This window comes from Ipomoea triloba, chromosome 1 (genome assembly GCF_003576645.1).
Source record: "Ipomoea triloba cultivar NCNSP0323 chromosome 1, ASM357664v1".
NCBI lineage: Eukaryota > Viridiplantae > Streptophyta > Magnoliopsida > Solanales > Convolvulaceae > Ipomoea > Ipomoea triloba.
Window position 1 is genome coordinate 28,864,229 of NC_044916.1, and position 18,665 is coordinate 28,882,893.

The 18,665-nt window shown below is 28.9% G+C and overlaps 1 protein-coding gene across 1 annotated transcript in view; it reads left to right on the forward strand.

Moving 5' to 3' along the window:
• LOC116012016 (probable methyltransferase PMT12) overlaps window positions 1–18,665 on the forward strand; it is a 36,987-nt gene that overhangs the window by 2,782 nt on the left and 15,540 nt on the right. The gene's annotated exons all lie outside the window — the stretch shown is intronic.

An 18,665-nucleotide genomic window follows, 5' to 3' on the forward strand; every position in this document is an offset into this window, starting at 1 on the left:
TGTAAATATCACTTTTTTTGCATAAAATGTGTCAAATAGGCCATGGAACTTTACCTGAAAAATAAATTAGGCCTCAAACTTTTTAAAGTTGCAATTAGGCACACATAAACATGTCAATTTAGTTCATCAAGGCATAATTACCTGTTAGTGACCTGTAATACCGAGTAAATGTAAATATCATTTTATTTGAATAAAATTTGTCAAATAGGCTATCAACATTTACCTGAAAAATTAATCAGGCTCTCAACCTTTTTAAAGTTGCAATTATATAAATAAAAATGTCAATTTAGTTTATCAGGGCATAATTACCTGTTAGTGACCCGTAATAACAGGTAAATGTAAATGACACTATTTTTTGCATAAAATGTGTCAAATAGGCCATAAAACTTTACCTGAAAAATCAATTAGGCCCTCAAACTTTTTAAAGTTGCAATTAGGCACATAAACATGTCAATTTAGTTCATCAAGGCATAATTACCTGTTAGTGACCTGTAATACCAAGTAAATGTAAATATCACTTTATTTGAATAAAATTTGTCAAAATAAGCTATCAACCTTTACCTGAAAAATTAATCAGGCTCTCAACCTTTTTAAAGTTGCAATTAGGCACATAAACATGTCAATTTAGTTCATCAAGGCATAATTACCTGTTAGTGACCTGTAATACCAAGTAAATGTAAATATCACTTTATTTGAATAAAATTTGTCAAAATAAGCTATCAACCTTTACCTGAAAAATTAATCAGGCTCTCAACCTTTTTAAAGTTGCAATTAGGCACATAAACATGTCAATTTAGTTCATCAAGGCATAATTACCTGTTAGTGACCTGTAATACCAAGTAAATGTAAATATCACTTTATTTGAATAAAATTTGTCAAAATAAGCTATCAACCTTTACCTGAAAAATTAATCAGGCTCTCAACCTTTTTAAAGTTGCAATTAGGCACATAAACATGTCAATTTAGTTCATCAAGGCATAATTACCTGTTAGTGACCTGTAATACCAAGTAAATGTAAATATCACTTTATTTGAATAAAATTTGTCAAAATAAGCTATCAACCTTTACCTGAAAAATTAATCAGGCTCTCAACCTTTTTAAAGTTGCAATTAGGCACATAAACATGTCAATTTAGTTCATCAAGGCATAATTACCTGTTAGTGACCTGTAATACCAAGTAAATGTAAATATCACTTTATTTGAATAAAATTTGTCAAAATAAGCTATCAACCTTTACCTGAAAAATTAATCAGGCTCTCAACCTTTTTAAAGTTGCAATTAGGCACATAAACATGTCAATTTAGTTCATCAAGGCATAATTACCTGTTAGTGACCTGTAATACCAAGTAAATGTAAATATCACTTTATTTGAATAAAATTTGTCAAAATAAGCTATCAACCTTTACCTGAAAAATTAATCAGGCTCTCAACCTTTTTAAAGTTGCAATTAGGCACATAAACATGTCAATTTAGTTCATCAAGGCATAATTACCTGTTAGTGACCTGTAATACCGAGTAAATGTAAATATCACTTTATTTGAATAAAATTTGTCAAATAGGCTATCAACCTTTACCTGAAAAATTAATCAGGCTCTCAACCTATTTAAAGTTGCAATTATATAAATAAAAATGTCAATTTAGTTTATCAGGGCATAATTACCTGTTAGGAACCCGTAATAACAGGTAAATGTAAATGTTATTTTTTTGCATAAAATGTGTCAAATAGGACATCGAACATTGCCTGAAAAATCAATCATGCGCTCAAACTTTTTAAAGTTGCAATTAGGCACGTAAACATGTGAATTTAGTTCATCAAGGCATAATTATTTGTTAGTGACCTGTAATACCAAGTAATGTAAATATCACTTTTTTTGCATAAAATGCGTCAAATAGGCCATGGAAATTTACCTGAAAAATAAATTAGGCCTCAAACTTTTTAAAGTTGCAATTATATAAATAAAAATGTCAATTTAGTTTATCAGGACATAATTACCTGTTAGTGACCCGTAATAACAGGTAAATGTAAATGACACTATTTTTTGCATAAAATGTGTCAAATAGGCCATAAAACTTTACCTGAAAAATCAATTAGGCCCTCAAACTTTTTAAAGTTGCAATTAGGCACATAAACATGTCAATTTAGTTCATCAAGGCATAATTACCTGTTAGTGACCTGTAATACCAAGTAAATGTAAATATCACTTTATTTGAATAAAATTTGTCAAAATAAGCTATCAACCTTTACCTGAAAAATTAATCAGGCTCTCAACCTTTTTAAAGTTGCAATTAGGCACATAAACATGTCAATTTAGTTCATCAAGGCATAATTACCTGTTAGTGACCTGTAATACCAAGTAAATGTAAATATCACTTTATTTGAATAAAATTTGTCAAAATAAGCTATCAACCTTTACCTGAAAAATTAATCAGGCTCTCAACCTTTTTAAAGTTGCAATTAGGCACATAAACATGTCAATTTAGTTCATCAAGGCATAATTACCTGTTAGTGACCTGTAATACCAAGTAAATGTAAATATCACTTTATTTGAATAAAATTTGTCAAATTAAGCTATCAACCTTTACCTGAAAAATTAATCAGGCTCTCAACCTTTTTAAAGTTGCAATTAGGCACATAAACATGTCAATTTAGTTCATCAAGGCATAATTACCTGTTAGTGACCTGTAATACCAAGTAAATGTAAATATCACTTTATTTGAATAAAATTTGTCAAAATAAGCTATCAACCTTTACCTGAAAAATTAATCAGGCTCTCAACCTTTTTAAAGTTGCAATTAGGCACATAAACATGTCAATTTAGTTCATCAAGGCATAATTACCTGTTAGTGACCTGTAATACCAAGTAAATGTAAATATCACTTTATTTGAATAAAATTTGTCAAAATAAGCTATCAACCTTTACCTGAAAAATTAATCAGGCTCTCAACCTTTTTAAAGTTGCAATTAGGCACATAAACATGTCAATTTAGTTCATCAAGGCATAATTACCTGTTAGTGACCTGTAATACCAAGTAAATGTAAATATCACTTTATTTGAATAAAATTTGTCAAAATAAGCTATCAACCTTTACCTGAAAAATTAATCAGGCTCTCAACCTTTTTAAAGTTGCAATTAGGCACATAAACATGTCAATTTAGTTCATCAAGGCATAATTACCTGTTAGTGACCTGTAATACCGAGTAAATGTAAATATCACTTTATTTGAATAAAATTTGTCAAATAGGCTATCAACCTTTACCTGAAAAATTAATCAGGCTCTCAACCTATTTAAAGTTGCAATTATATAAATAAAAATGTCAATTTAGTTTATCAGGGCATAATTACCTGTTAGGAACCCGTAATAACAGGTAAATGTAAATGTTATTTTTTTGCATAAAATGTGTCAAATAGGACATCGAACATTGCCTGAAAAATCAATCATGCGCTCAAACTTTTTAAAGTTGCAATTAGGCACGTAAACATGTGAATTTAGTTCATCAAGGCATAATTATTTGTTAGTGACCTGTAATACCAAGTAATGTAAATATCACTTTTTTTGCATAAAATGCGTCAAATAGGCCATGGAAATTTACCTGAAAAATAAATTAGGCCTCAAACTTTTTAAAGTTGCAATTATATAAATAAAAATGTCAATTTAGTTTATCAGGACATAATTACCTGTTAGTGACCCGTAATAACAGGTAAATGTAAATGACACTATTTTTTGCATAAAATGTGTCAAATAGGCCATAAAACTTTACCTGAAAAATCAATTAGGCCCTCAAACTTTTTAAAGTTGCAATTAGGCACATAAACATGTCAATTTAGTTCATCAAGGCATAATTACCTGTTAGTGACCTGTAATACCAAGTAAATGTAAATATCACTTTATTTGAATAAAATTTGTCAAAATAAGCTATCAACCTTTACCTGAAAAATTAATCAGGCTCTCAACCTTTTTAAAGTTGCAATTAGGCACATAAACATGTCAATTTAGTTCATCAAGGCATAATTACCTGTTAGTGACCTGTAATACCAAGTAAATGTAAATATCACTTTATTTGAATAAAATTTGTCAAAATAAGCTATCAACCTTTACCTGAAAAATTAATCAGGCTCTCAACCTTTTTAAAGTTGCAATTAGGCACATAAACATGTCAATTTAGTTCATCAAGGCATAATTACCTGTTAGTGACCTGTAATACCAAGTAAATGTAAATATCACTTTATTTGAATAAAATTTGTCAAAATAAGCTATCAACCTTTACCTGAAAAATTAATCAGGCTCTCAACCTTTTTAAAGTTGCAATTAGGCACATAAACATGTCAATTTAGTTCATCAAGGCATAATTACCTGTTAGTGACCTGTAATACCAAGTAAATGTAAATATCACTTTATTTGAATAAAATTTGTCAAAATAAGCTATCAACCTTTACCTGAAAAATTAATCAGGCTCTCAACCTTTTTAAAGTTGCAATTAGGCACATAAACATGTCAATTTAGTTCATCAAGGCATAATTACCTGTTAGTGACCTGTAATACCAAGTAAATGTAAATATCACTTTATTTGAATAAAATTTGTCAAAATAAGCTATCAACCTTTACCTGAAAAATTAATCAGGCTCTCAACCTTTTTAAAGTTGCAATTAGGCACATAAACATGTCAATTTAGTTCATCAAGGCATAATTACCTGTTAGTGACCTGTAATACCAAGTAAATGTAAATATCACTTTATTTGAATAAAATTTGTCAAAATAAGCTATCAACCTTTACCTGAAAAATTAATCAGGCTCTCAACCTTTTTAAAGTTGCAATTAGGCACATAAACATGTCAATTTAGTTCATCAAGGCATAATTACCTGTTAGTGACCTGTAATACCGAGTAAATGTAAATATCACTTTATTTGAATAAAATTTGTCAAATAGGCTATCAACCTTTACCTGAAAAATTAATCAGGCTCTCAACCTATTTAAAGTTGCAATTATATAAATAAAAATGTCAATTTAGTTTATCAGGGCATAATTACCTGTTAGGAACCCGTAATAACAGGTAAATGTAAATGTTATTTTTTTGCATAAAATGTGTCAAATAGGACATCGAACATTGCCTGAAAAATCAATCATGCGCTCAAACTTTTTAAAGTTGCAATTAGGCACGTAAACATGTGAATTTAGTTCATCAAGGCATAATTATTTGTTAGTGACCTGTAATACCAAGTAATGTAAATATCACTTTTTTTGCATAAAATGCGTCAAATAGGCCATGGAAATTTACCTGAAAAATAAATTAGGCCTCAAACTTTTTAAAGTTGCAATTATATAAATAAAAATGTCAATTTAGTTTATCAGGACATAATTACCTGTTAGTGACCCGTAATAACAGGTAAATGTAAATGACACTATTTTTTGCATAAAATGTGTCAAATAGGCCATAAAACTTTACCTGAAAAATCAATTAGGCCCTCAAACTTTTTAAAGTTGCAATTAGGCACATAAACATGTCAATTTAGTTCATCAAGGCATAATTACCTGTTAGTGACCTGTAATACCAAGTAAATGTAAATATCACTTTATTTGAATAAAATTTGTCAAAATAAGCTATCAACCTTTACCTGAAAAATTAATCAGGCTCTCAACCTTTTTAAAGTTGCAATTAGGCACATAAACATGTCAATTTAGTTCATCAAGGCATAATTACCTGTTAGTGACCTGTAATACCAAGTAAATGTAAATATCACTTTATTTGAATAAAATTTGTCAAAATAAGCTATCAACCTTTACCTGAAAAATTAATCAGGCTCTCAACCTTTTTAAAGTTGCAATTAGGCACATAAACATGTCAATTTAGTTCATCAAGGCATAATTACCTGTTAGTGACCTGTAATACCGAGTAAATGTAAATATCACTTTATTTGAATAAAATTTGTCAAATAGGCTATCAACCTTTACCTGAAAAATTAATCAGGCTCTCAACCTATTTAAAGTTGCAATTATATAAATAAAAATGTCAATTTAGTTTATCAGGGCATAATTACCTGTTAGTAACCCGTAATAACAGGTAAATGTAAATGTTATTTTTTTGCATAAAATGTGTCAAATAGGACATCGAACATTGCCTGAAAAATCAATCATGCGCTCAAACTTTTTAAAGTTGCAATTAGGCACGTAAACATGTGAATTTAGTTCATCAAGGCATAATTATTTGTTAGTGACCTGTAATACCAAGTAATGTAAATATCACTTTTTTTGCATAAAATGCGTCAAATAGGCCATGGAAATTTACCTGAAAAATAAATTAGGCCTCAAACTTTTTAAAGTTGCAATTATATAAATAAAAATGTCAATTTAGTTTATCAGGACATAATTACCTGTTAGTGACCCGTAATAACAGGTAAATGTAAATGACACTATTTTTTGCATAAAATGTGTCAAATAGGCCATAAAACTTTACCTGAAAAATCAATTAGGCCCTCAAACTTTTTAAAGTTGCAATTAGGCACATAAACATGTCAATTTAGTTCATCAAGGCATAATTACCTGTTAGTGACCTGTAATACCAAGTAAATGTAAATATCACTTTATTTGAATAAAATTTGTCAAATTAAGCTATCAACCTTTACCTGAAAAATTAATCAGGCTCTCAACCTTTTTAAAGTTGCAATTAGGCACATAAACATGTCAATTTAGTTCATCAAGGCATAATTACCTGTTAGTGACCTGTAATACCGAGTAAATGTAAATATCACTTTATTTGAATAAAATTTGTCAAATAGGCTATCAACCTTTACCTGAAAAATTAATCAGGCTCTCAACCTATTTAAAGTTGCAATTATATAAATAAAAATGTCAATTTAGTTTATCAGGGCATAATTACCTGTTAGTAACCCGTAATAACAGGTAAATGTAAATGTTATTTTTTTGCATAAAATGTGTCAAATAGGACATCGAACATTGCCTGAAAAATCAATCATGCGCTCAAACTTTTTAAAGTTGCAATTAGGCACGTAAACATGTGAATTTAGTTCATCAAGGCATAATTATTTGTTAGTGACCTGTAATACCAAGTAATGTAAATATCACTTTTTTTGCATAAAATGCGTCAAATAGGCCATGGAAATTTACCTGAAAAATAAATTAGGCCTCAAACTTTTTAAAGTTGCAATTATATAAATAAAAATGTCAATTTAGTTTATCAGGACATAATTACCTGTTAGTGACCCGTAATAACAGGTAAATGTAAATGACACTATTTTTTGCATAAAATGTGTCAAATAGGCCATAAAACTTTACCTGAAAAATCAATTAGGCCCTCAAACTTTTTAAAGTTGCAATTAGGCACATAAACATGTCAATTTAGTTCATCAAGGCATAATTACCTGTTAGTGACCTGTAATACCAAGTAAATGTAAATATCACTTTATTTGAATAAAATTTGTCAAAATAAGCTATCAACCTTTACCTGAAAAATTAATCAGGCTCTCAACCTTTTTAAAGTTGCAATTAGGCACATAAACATGTCAATTTAGTTCATCAAGGCATAATTACCTGTTAGTGACCTGTAATACCAAGTAAATGTAAATATCACTTTATTTGAATAAAATTTGTCAAAATAAGCTATCAACCTTTACCTGAAAAATTAATCAGGCTCTCAACCTTTTTAAAGTTGCAATTAGGCACATAAACATGTCAATTTAGTTCATCAAGGCATAATTACCTGTTAGTGACCTGTAATACCAAGTAAATGTAAATATCACTTTATTTGAATAAAATTTGTCAAATTGGCTATCAACCTTTACCTGAAAAATTAATCAGGCTCTCAACCTATTTAAAGTTGCAATTATATAAATAAAAATGTCAATTTAGTTTATCAGGGCATAATTACCTGTTAGGAACCCGTAATAACAGGTAAATGTAAATGTTATTTTTTTGCATAAAATGTGTCAAATAGGACATCGAACATTGCCTGAAAAATCAATCATGCGCTCAAACTTTTTAAAGTTGCAATTAGGCACGTAAACATGTGAATTTAGTTCATCAAGGCATAATTATTTGTTAGTGACCTGTAATACCAAGTAATGTAAATATCACTTTTTTTGCATAAAATGCGTCAAATAGGCCATGGAAATTTACCTGAAAAATAAATTAGGCCTCAAACTTTTTAAAGTTGCAATTATATAAATAAAAATGTCAATTTAGTTTATCAGGACATAATTACCTGTTAGTGACCCGTAATAACAGGTAAATGTAAATGATACTATTTTTTGCATAAAATGTGTCAAATAGGCCATAAAACTTTACCTGAAAAATCAATTAGGCCCTCAAACTTTTTAAAGTTGCAATTAGGCACATAAACATGTCAATTTAGTTCATCAAGGCATAATTACCTGTTAGTGACCTGTAATACCAAGTAAATGTAAATATCACTTTATTTGAATAAAATTTGTCAAAATAAGCTATCAACCTTTACCTGAAAAATTAATCAGGCTCTCAACCTTTTTAAAGTTGCAATTAGGCACATAAACATGTCAATTTAGTTCATCAAGGCATAATTACCTGTTAGTGACCTGTAATACCGAGTAAATGTAAATATCACTTTATTTGAATAAAATTTGTCAAATAGGCTATCAACCTTTACCTGAAAAATTAATCAGGCTCTCAACCTATTTAAAGTTGCAATTATATAAATAAAAATGTCAATTTAGTTTATCAGGGCATAATTACCTGTTAGTAACCCGTAATAACAGGTAAATGTAAATGTTATTTTTTTGCATAAAATGTGTCAAATAGGACATCGAACATTGCCTGAAAAATCAATTATGCGCTCAAACTTTTTAAAGTTGCAATTAGGCACGTAAACATGTGAATTTAGTTCATCAAGGCATAATTACTTGTTAGTGACCTGTAATACCAAGTAATGTAAATATCACTTTTTTTGCATAAAATGCGTCAAATAGGCCATGGAAATTTACCTGAAAAATAAATTAGGCCTCAAACTTTTTAAAGTTGCAATTATATAAATAAAAATGTCAATTTAGTTTATCAGGACATAATTACCTGTTAGTGACCCGTAATAACAGGTAAATGTAAATGACACTATTTTTTGCATAAAATGTGTCAAATAGGCCATAAAACTTTACCTGAAAAATCAATTAGGCCCTCAAACTTTTTAAAGTTGCAATTAGGCACATAAACATGTCAATTTAGTTCATCAAGGCATAATTACCTGTTAGTGACCTGTAATACCAAGTAAATGTAAATATCACTTTATTTGAATAAAATTTGTCAAAATAAGCTATCAACCTTTACCTGAAAAATTAATCAGGCTCTCAACCTTTTTAAAGTTGCAATTAGGCACATAAACATGTCAATTTAGTTCATCAAGACATAATTACCTGTTAGTAACCTGTAATACCATGTAAATGTAAATATCACTTTATTTGAATAAAATTTGTCAAAATAAGCTATCAACCTTTACCTGAACAATTAATCAGGCTCTCAACCTTTTTAAAGTTGCAATTAGGCACATAAACATGTCAATTTAGTTCATCAAGGCATAATTACCTGTTAGTGACCTGTAATACCGAGTAAATGTAAATATCACTTTATTTGAATAAAATTTGTCAAATAGGCTATCAACCTTTACCTGAAAAATTAATCAGGCTCTCAACCTATTTAAAGTTGCAATTATATAAATAAAAATGTCAATTTAGTTTATCAGGGCATAATTACCTGTTAGTGACCCGTAATAACAGGTAAATGTAAATGTTATTTTTTTGCATAAAATGTGTCAAATAGGACATCGAACATTGCCTGAAAAATCAATCATGCGCTCAAACTTTTTAAAGTTGCAATTAGGCACGTAAACATGTGAATTTAGTTCATCAAGGCATAATTATTTGTTAGTGACCTGTAATACCAAGTAATGTAAATATCACTTTTTTTGCATAAAATGCGTCAAATAGGCCACGGAAATTTACCTGAAAAATAAATTAGGCCTCAAACTTTTTAAAGTTGCAATTATATAAATAAAAATGTCAATTTAGTTTATCAAGGCTTAATTACCTGTTAGTGACCTGTAATACCGAGTAAATGTAAATATCACTTTTTTTGCATAAAATGCGTCAAATAGGCCATGGAAATTTCCCTGAAAAATAAATTAGGCCTCAACCTTTTTAAAGTTGCAATTAGGCACATAAACATGTCAATTTAGTTCATCAAGACATAATTATCTATTAGTGACCTGTAATACCGAGTAAATGTAAATATCACTTTATTTGAATAAAATTTGTCAAATAGGCTATCAACCTTTACCTGAAAAATTAATCAGGCTCTCAACCTATTTAAAGTTGCAATTATATAAATAAAAATGTCAATTTAGTTTATCAAGGCTTAATTACCTGTTAGTGACCCGTAATAACAAGTAAATGTAAATGACACTATTTTTTGCATAAAATGTGTCAAATAAGCCATAAAACTTTACCTGAAAAATCAATTATGCGCTCAAACTTTTTAAAGTTGCAATTAGGCACATAAACATGTCAATTTAGTTCATCAAGACATAATTATCTATTAGTGACCTGTAATACCAACTAAATGTAAATATCACTTTATTTGAATAAAATTTGTCAAATAGGCTATCAACCTTTACCTGAAAAATTAATCAGGCTCTCAACCTATTTAAAGTTGCAATTATATAAATAAAAATGTCAATTTAGTTTATCAGGGCATAATTACCTGTTAGGAACCCGTAATAACAGGTAAATGTAAATGTTATTTTTTTGCATAAAATGTATCAAATAGGACATCGAACATTGCCTGAAAAATCAATTATGCGCTCAAACTTTTTAAAGTTGCAATTAGGCACGTAAACATGTGAATTTAGTTCATCAAGGCATAATTATTTGTTACTGACCTGTAATACCAAGTAATATAAATATCACTTTTTTTGCATAAAATGCGTCAAATAGGCCATGGAAATTTACCTGAAAAATAAATTAGGCCTCAAACTTTTTAAAGTTGCAATTATATAAATAAAAATGTCAATTTAGTTTATCAGGGCATAATTACCTGTTAGTGACCCGTAATAACAGGTAATTGTAAATGTTATTTTTTTGCATAAAATGTGTCAAATAGGACATCGAACATTACCTGAAAAATCAATTATGCGCTCAAACTTTTTAAAGTTGCAATTAGGCACGTAAACATGTGAATTTAGTTCATCAAGGCATAATTACTTGTTAGTGACCTGTAATACCAGGTAAATGTAAATATCACTTTTTTTGCATAAAATTTGTCAAATAGGCCATGGAAATTTACCTGAAAAATAAATTAGGCCTCAAACTTTTTAAAGTTGAAATTATATAAATAAAAATTTCAATTTAGTTTATCAGGGCATAATTACCTGTTAGTGACCCGTAATAACAGGTAATTGTAAATGTTATTTTTTTGCATAAAATGTGTCAAATTGGACATCGAACATTACCTGAAAAATCAATTATGCGCTCAAACTTTTTAAAGTTGCAATTAGGCACGTAAACATGTGAATTTAGTTCATCAAGGCATAATTACTTGTTAGTGACCTGTAATACCAGGTAAATGTAAATATCACTTTTTTTGCATAAAATGTGTCAAATAGGCCATGGAAATTTACCTGAAAAATAAATTAGGCCTCAAACTTTTTAAAGTTGCAATTATATAAATAAAAATGTCAATTTAGTTTATCAGGACATAATTACCTGTTAGTGACCCGTAATAACAGGTAAATGTAAATGACACTATTTTTTGCATAAAATGTGTCAAATAGGCCATAAAACTTTACCTGAAAAATCAATTAGGCCCTCAAACTTTTTAAAGTTGCAATTAGGCACATAAACATGTCAATTTAGTTTATCAAGACAGAATTACCTGTTAGTGACCTGTAATAGCAAATAAATGTAAATATCACTTTATTTGAATAAAATTTGTCAAAATAAGCTATCAACCTTTACCTGAAAAATTAATCAGGCTCTCAAACTTTTTAAAGTTGCAATTAGGCACATAAACATGTCAATTTAGTTCATCAAGGCATAATTACCTGCTAGTGACCTGTAATACCGAGTAAATGTAAATATCACTTTATTTGAATAAAATTTGTCAAATAGGCTATCAACCTTTACCTAAAAAATTAATCAGGCTCTCAACCTATTTAAAGTTGCAATTATATAAATAAAAATGTCAATTTAGTTTATCAGGGCATAATTACCTGTTAGGAACCCGTAATAACAGGTAAATGTAAATGTTATTTTTTTGCATAAAATGTGTCAAATAGGACATCGAACATTGCCTGAAAAATCAATTATGCGCTCAAACTTTTTAAAGTTGCAATTAGGCACGTAAACATGTGAATTTAGTTCATCAAGGCATAATTATTTGTTACTGACCTGTAATACCAAGTAATGTAAATATCACTTTTTTTGCATAAAATGCGTCAAATAGGCCATGGAAATTTACCTGAAAAATAAATTAGGCCTCAAACTTTTTAAAGTTGCAATTATATAAATAAAAATGTCAATTTAGTTTATCAGGACATAATTACCTGTTAGTGACCCGTAATAACAGGTAAATGTAAATGACACTATATTTTGCATAAAATGTGTCAAATAGGCCATAGAACTTTACCTGAAAAATCAATTAGGCCCTCAAACTTTTTAAAGTTCCAATTAGGCACATAAACATGTCCATTTAGTTCATCAAAGCATAATTACCTGTTAGTGACCTGTAATACCGAGTAAATGTAAATATCACTTTATTTGAAAAATTTGTCAAATAGGCTATCAAACTTTACCTGAAAAATTAATCAGGCTCTCAACCTATTTAAAGTTGCAATTATATAAATAAAAATGTCAATTTAGTTTATCAGGGCATAATTACCTGTTAGTGACCCGTAATAACAGGTAAATGTAAATGTTATTTTTTTGCATAAAATGTGTCAAATAGGACATCGAACATTGCCTGAAAAATCAATTATGCGCTCAAACTTTTTAAAGTTGCAATTAGGCACGTAAACATGTGAATTTAGTTCATCAAGGCATAATTACTTGTTAGTGACCTGTAATACCAGGTAAATGTAAATATCACTTTTTTTGCATAAAATGTGTCAAATAGGCCATGGAAATTTACCTGAAAAATAAATTAGGCCTCAAACTTTTTAAAGTTGCAATTATATAAATAAAAATGTCAATTTAGTTTATCAGGACATAATTACCTGTTAGTGACCCGTCATAACAGGTAAATGTAAATGACACTATTTTTTGCATAAAATGTGTCAAATAGGCCATAAAACTTTACCTGAAAAATCAATTAGGCCCTCAAACTTTTTAAAGTTGCAATTAGGCACATAAACATGTCAATTTAGTTCATCAAGGCATAATTACCTGTTAGTGACCTGTAATACCGAGTAAATGTAAATATCACTTTATTTGAATAAAATTTGTCAAATAGGCTATCAACCTTTACCTGAAAAATTAATCAGACTCTCAACCTATTTAAAGTTGCAATTATATAAATAAAAATGTCAATTTAGTTTATCAGGGCATAATTACCTGTTAGGAACCCGTAATAACAGGTAAATGTAAATGTTATTTTTTTGCATAAAATGTGTCAAATAGGACATCGAACATTGCCTGAAAAATCAATCATGCGCTCAAACTTTTTAAAGTTTCAATTAGGCACGTAAACATGTGAATTTAGTTCATCAAGGAATAATTATTTGTTAGTGACCTGTAATACCAAGTAATGTAAATATCACTTTTTTTGCATAAAATGCGTCAAATAGGCTATGGAAATTTACCTGAAAAATAAATTAGGCCTCAAACTTTTTAAAGTTGCAATTATATAAATAAAAATGTCAATTTAGTTTATCAGGACATAATTACCTGTTAGTGACCCGTAATAACAGGTAAATGTAAATGACACTATTTTTTGCATAAAATGTGTCAAATAGGCCATGGAAATTTACCTGAAAAATAAATTAGGCCTCAAACTTTTTAAAGTTGCAATTATATAAATAAAAATGTCAATTTAGTTTATCAGGACATAATTACCTGTTAGTGACCCGTAATAACAGGTAAATGTAAATCACACTATTTTTTGCATAAAATGTGTCAAATAGGCCATAAAACTTTACCTGAAAAATCAATTAGGCCCTCAAACTTTTTAAAGTTGCAATTAGGCACGTAAACATGTGAATTTAGTTCATCAAGGCATAATTACCTGTTAGTGACCCGTAATAACAGGTAAATGTAAATCACACTATTTTTTGCATAAAATGTGTCAAATAGGCCATAAAACTTTACCTGAAAAATCAATTAGGCCCTCTAACTTTTTAAAGTTGCAATTAGGCACGTAAACATGTGAATTTAGTTCATCAAGGCATAATTACCTGTTAGTGACCTGTAATACCAAGTAAATGTAAATATCACTTTATTTGAATAAAATTTGTCAAAATAAGCTATAAACCTTTACCTGAAAAATTAATCAGGCTCTCAAACTTTTTAAAGTTGCAATTAGGCACATAAACATGTCAATTTAGTTCATCAAGGCATAATTACCTGTTAGTGACCTGTAATACCGAGTAAATGTAAATATCACTTTATTTGAATAAAATTTGTCAAATAGGCTATCAACCTTTACCTGAAAAATTAATCAGGCTCTCAACCTATTTAAAGTTGCAATTATATAAATAAAAATGTCAATTTAGTTTATCAGGGCATAATTACCTGTTAGGAACCCGTAATAACAGGTAAATGTAAATGTTATTTTTTTGCATAAAATGTGTCAAATAGGACATCGAACATTGCCTGAAAAATCAATCATGCGCTCAAACTTTTTAAAGTTGCAATTATGCACGTAAACATGTGAATTTAGTTCATCAAGGCATAATTACTTGTTAGTGACCTGTAATACCAAGTAATGTAAATATCACCTTTTTTGCATAAAATGTGTCAAATAGGCCATGGAAATTTACCTGAAAAATAAATTAGGCCTTAAAATTTTTAAAGTTGCAATTATATAAATAAAAATGTCAATTTAGTTTATCAGGACATAATTACCTGTTAGTGACCCGTAATAACAGATAAATGTAAATGACACTATATTTTGCATAAAATGTGTCAAATAGGCCATAGAACTTTACCTGAAAAATCAATTAGGCCCTCAAACATTTTAAAGTTCCAATTAGGCACATAAACATGTCAATTTAGTTCATCAAGGCATAATTACCTGTTAGTGACCTGTAATACCGAGTAAATGTAAATATCACTTTATTTGAATAAAATTTGTCAAATAGGCTATCAACCTTTACCTGAAAAATTAATCAGGCTCTCAACCTATTTAAAGTTGCAATTATATAAATAAAAATGTCAATTTAGTTTATCAGGGCATAATTACCTGTTAGGAACCCGTAATAACAGGTAAATGTAAATGTTATTTTTTTGCATAAAATGTGTCAAATAGGACATCGAACATTACCTGAAAAATCAATTATGCGCTCAAACTTTTTAAAGTTGCAATTAGGCACGTAAACATGTGAATTTAGTTCATCAAGACATAATTACTTGTTAGTGACCTGTAATACCAGGTAAATGTAAATATCACTTTTTTTGCATAAAATGTGTCAAATAGGCCATGGAAATTTACCTGAAAAATAAATTAGGCCTCAAACTTTTTAAAGTTGCAATTATATAAATAAAAATGTCAATTTAGTTTATCAGGGCATAATTACCTGTTAGTGACCCGTAATAACAGGTAAATGTAAATGTTATTTTTTTGCATAAAATGTGTCAAATAGGACATCGAACATTACCTGAAAAATCAATTATGCGCTCAAACTTTTTAAAGTTGCAATTAGGCACGTAAACATGTGAATTTAGTTCATCAAGGCATAATTACTTGTTAGTGACCTGTAATACCAGGTAAATGTAAATATCACTTTTTTTGCATAAAATGCGTCAAATAGGCCATGGAAATTTACCTGAAAAATAAATTAGGCCTCAAACTTTTTAAAGTTGCAATTATATAAATAAAAATGTCAATTTAGTTTATCAGGACATAATTACCTGTTAGTGACCTGTAATACCAAGTAAATGTAAATATCAATTTATTTGAATAAAATTTGTCAAAATAAGCTATCAACCTTTACCTGAAAAATTAATCAGGCTCTCAAACTTTTTAAAGTTGCAATTAGGCACATAAACATGTCAATTTAGTTCATCAAGGCATAATTACCTGTTAGTGACCTGTAATACCGAGTAAATGTAAATATCACTTTATTTGAATAAAATTTGTCAAAATAAGCTATCAACCTTTGCCTGAAAAATTAATCAGGCTCTCAACCTATTTAAAGTTGCAATTATATAAATAAAAATCTCAATTTAGTTTATCAGGGCATAATTACCTGTTAGTGACCTGTAATACCGAGTAAATGTAAATATCACTTTATTTGAATAAAATTTGTCAAAATAAGCTATCAACCTTTGCCTGAAAAATTAATCAGGCTCTCAACCTATTTAAAGTTGCAATTATATAAATAAAAATCTCAATTTAGTTTATCAGGGCATAATTACCTGTTAGTGACCTGTAATACCGAGTAAATGTAAATATCACTTTATTTGAATAAAATTTGTCAAAATAAGCTATCAACCTTTGCCTGAAAAATTAATCAGGCTCTCAACCTATTTAAAGTTGCAATTATATAAATAAAAATCTCAATTTAGTTTATCAGGGCATAATTACCTGTTAGTGACCCGTAATAACAGGTAAATGTAAATGTTATTTTTTTGCATAAAATGTGTCAAATAGGACATCGACATTACCTGAAAAATCAATTATGCGCTCAAACTTTTTAAAGTTGCAATTAGGCACGTAAACATGTGAATTTAGTTCATCAAGACATAATTACTTGTTAGTGACCTGTAATACCAGGTAAATGTAAATATCACTTTTTTTGCATAAAATGTGTCAAATAGGCCATGGAAATTTACCTGAAAAATAAATTAGGCCTCAAACTTTTTAAAGTTGCAATTATATAAATAAAAATGTCAATTTAGTTTATCAGGACATAATTACCTGTTAGTGACCCGTAATAACAGGTAAATGTAAATGACACTATTTTTTGCATAAAATGTGTCAAATAGGCCATAGAACTTTACCTGAAAAATCAATTAGGCCCTCAAACTTTTTAAAGTTGCAATTAGGCACATAAACATGTCAATTTAGTTCATCAAGGCATAATTACATGTTAGTGACCTGTAATACCAAGTAAATGTAAATATCATTTTATTTGAATAAAATTTGTCAAAATAAGCTATCAACCTTTACCTGAAAAATTAATCAGGCTCTCAACCTTTTTAAAGTTGCAATTAGCCACATAAACATTTCAATTTAGTTCATCAAGGCATAATTACCTGTTAGTGACCTGTAATTCCGAGTAAATGTAAATTTCACTTTATTTGAATAAAATTTGTCAAATACGCTATCAAACTTTACCTGAAAAATTAATCAGGCTCTCAACCTATTTAAAGTTGCAATTATATAAATAAAAATGTCAATTTAGTTTATCAGGGCATAATTACCTGTTAGTGATCCGTAATAACAGGTAAATGTAAATGTTATTTTTTTGCATAAAATGTGTCAAATAGGACATCGAACATTACCTGAAAAATCAATTATGCGCTCAAACTTTTTAAAGTTGCAATTAGGCACGTAAACATGTGAATTTAGTTCATCAAGGCATAATTACTTGTTAGTGACCTGTAATACCAGTTAATGTAAATATCACCTTTTTTGCATAAAATGTGTCAAATAGGCCATGGAAATTTACCTGAAAAATAAATTAGGCCTCAACTTTTTAAAGTTGCAATTATATAAATAAAAATGTCAATTTAGTTTATCAGGACATAATTACTTGTTAGTGACCCGTAATAACAGGTAAATGTAAATGACACTATATTTTGCATAAAATGTGTCAAATAGGCCATAGAACTTTACCTGAAAAATGAATTAGGCCCTCAAACTTTTTAAAGTTCCAATTAGGCACATAAACATGTCAATTTAGTTCATCAAGGCATAATTACCTGTTAGTGACCCGTAATAACAGGGAAATGTAAATGACACTATATTTTGCATAAAATGTGTCAAATAGGCTATCAAACTTTACCTGAAAAATTAATCAGGCTCTCAACCTATTTAAAGTTGCAATTATATAAATAAAATTGTCAATTTAGTTTATCAGGGCATAATTACCTGTTACTGACCCGTAATAACAGGTAAATGTAAATGTTATTTTTTGCATAAAATGTGTCAAATAGGACATCGAACATTACCTGAAAAATCAATTATGCGCTCAAACTTTTTAAAGTTGCAATTAGGCACATAAACATGTCAATTTAGTTCATCAAGGCATAATTACCTGTTAGTGACCTGTAATACCGAGTAAATGTAAATATCATTTTATTTGAATAAAATTTGTCAAATAGGCTATCAAAATTTACCTGAAAAATTAATCAGGCACTCAACCTTTTTAAAGTTGCAATTATATAAATAAAAATGTCAATTTAGTTTATCAGGGCATAATTACATGTTAGTGACCCGTAATAACAGGTAAATGTAAATGTTATTTTTTTGCATA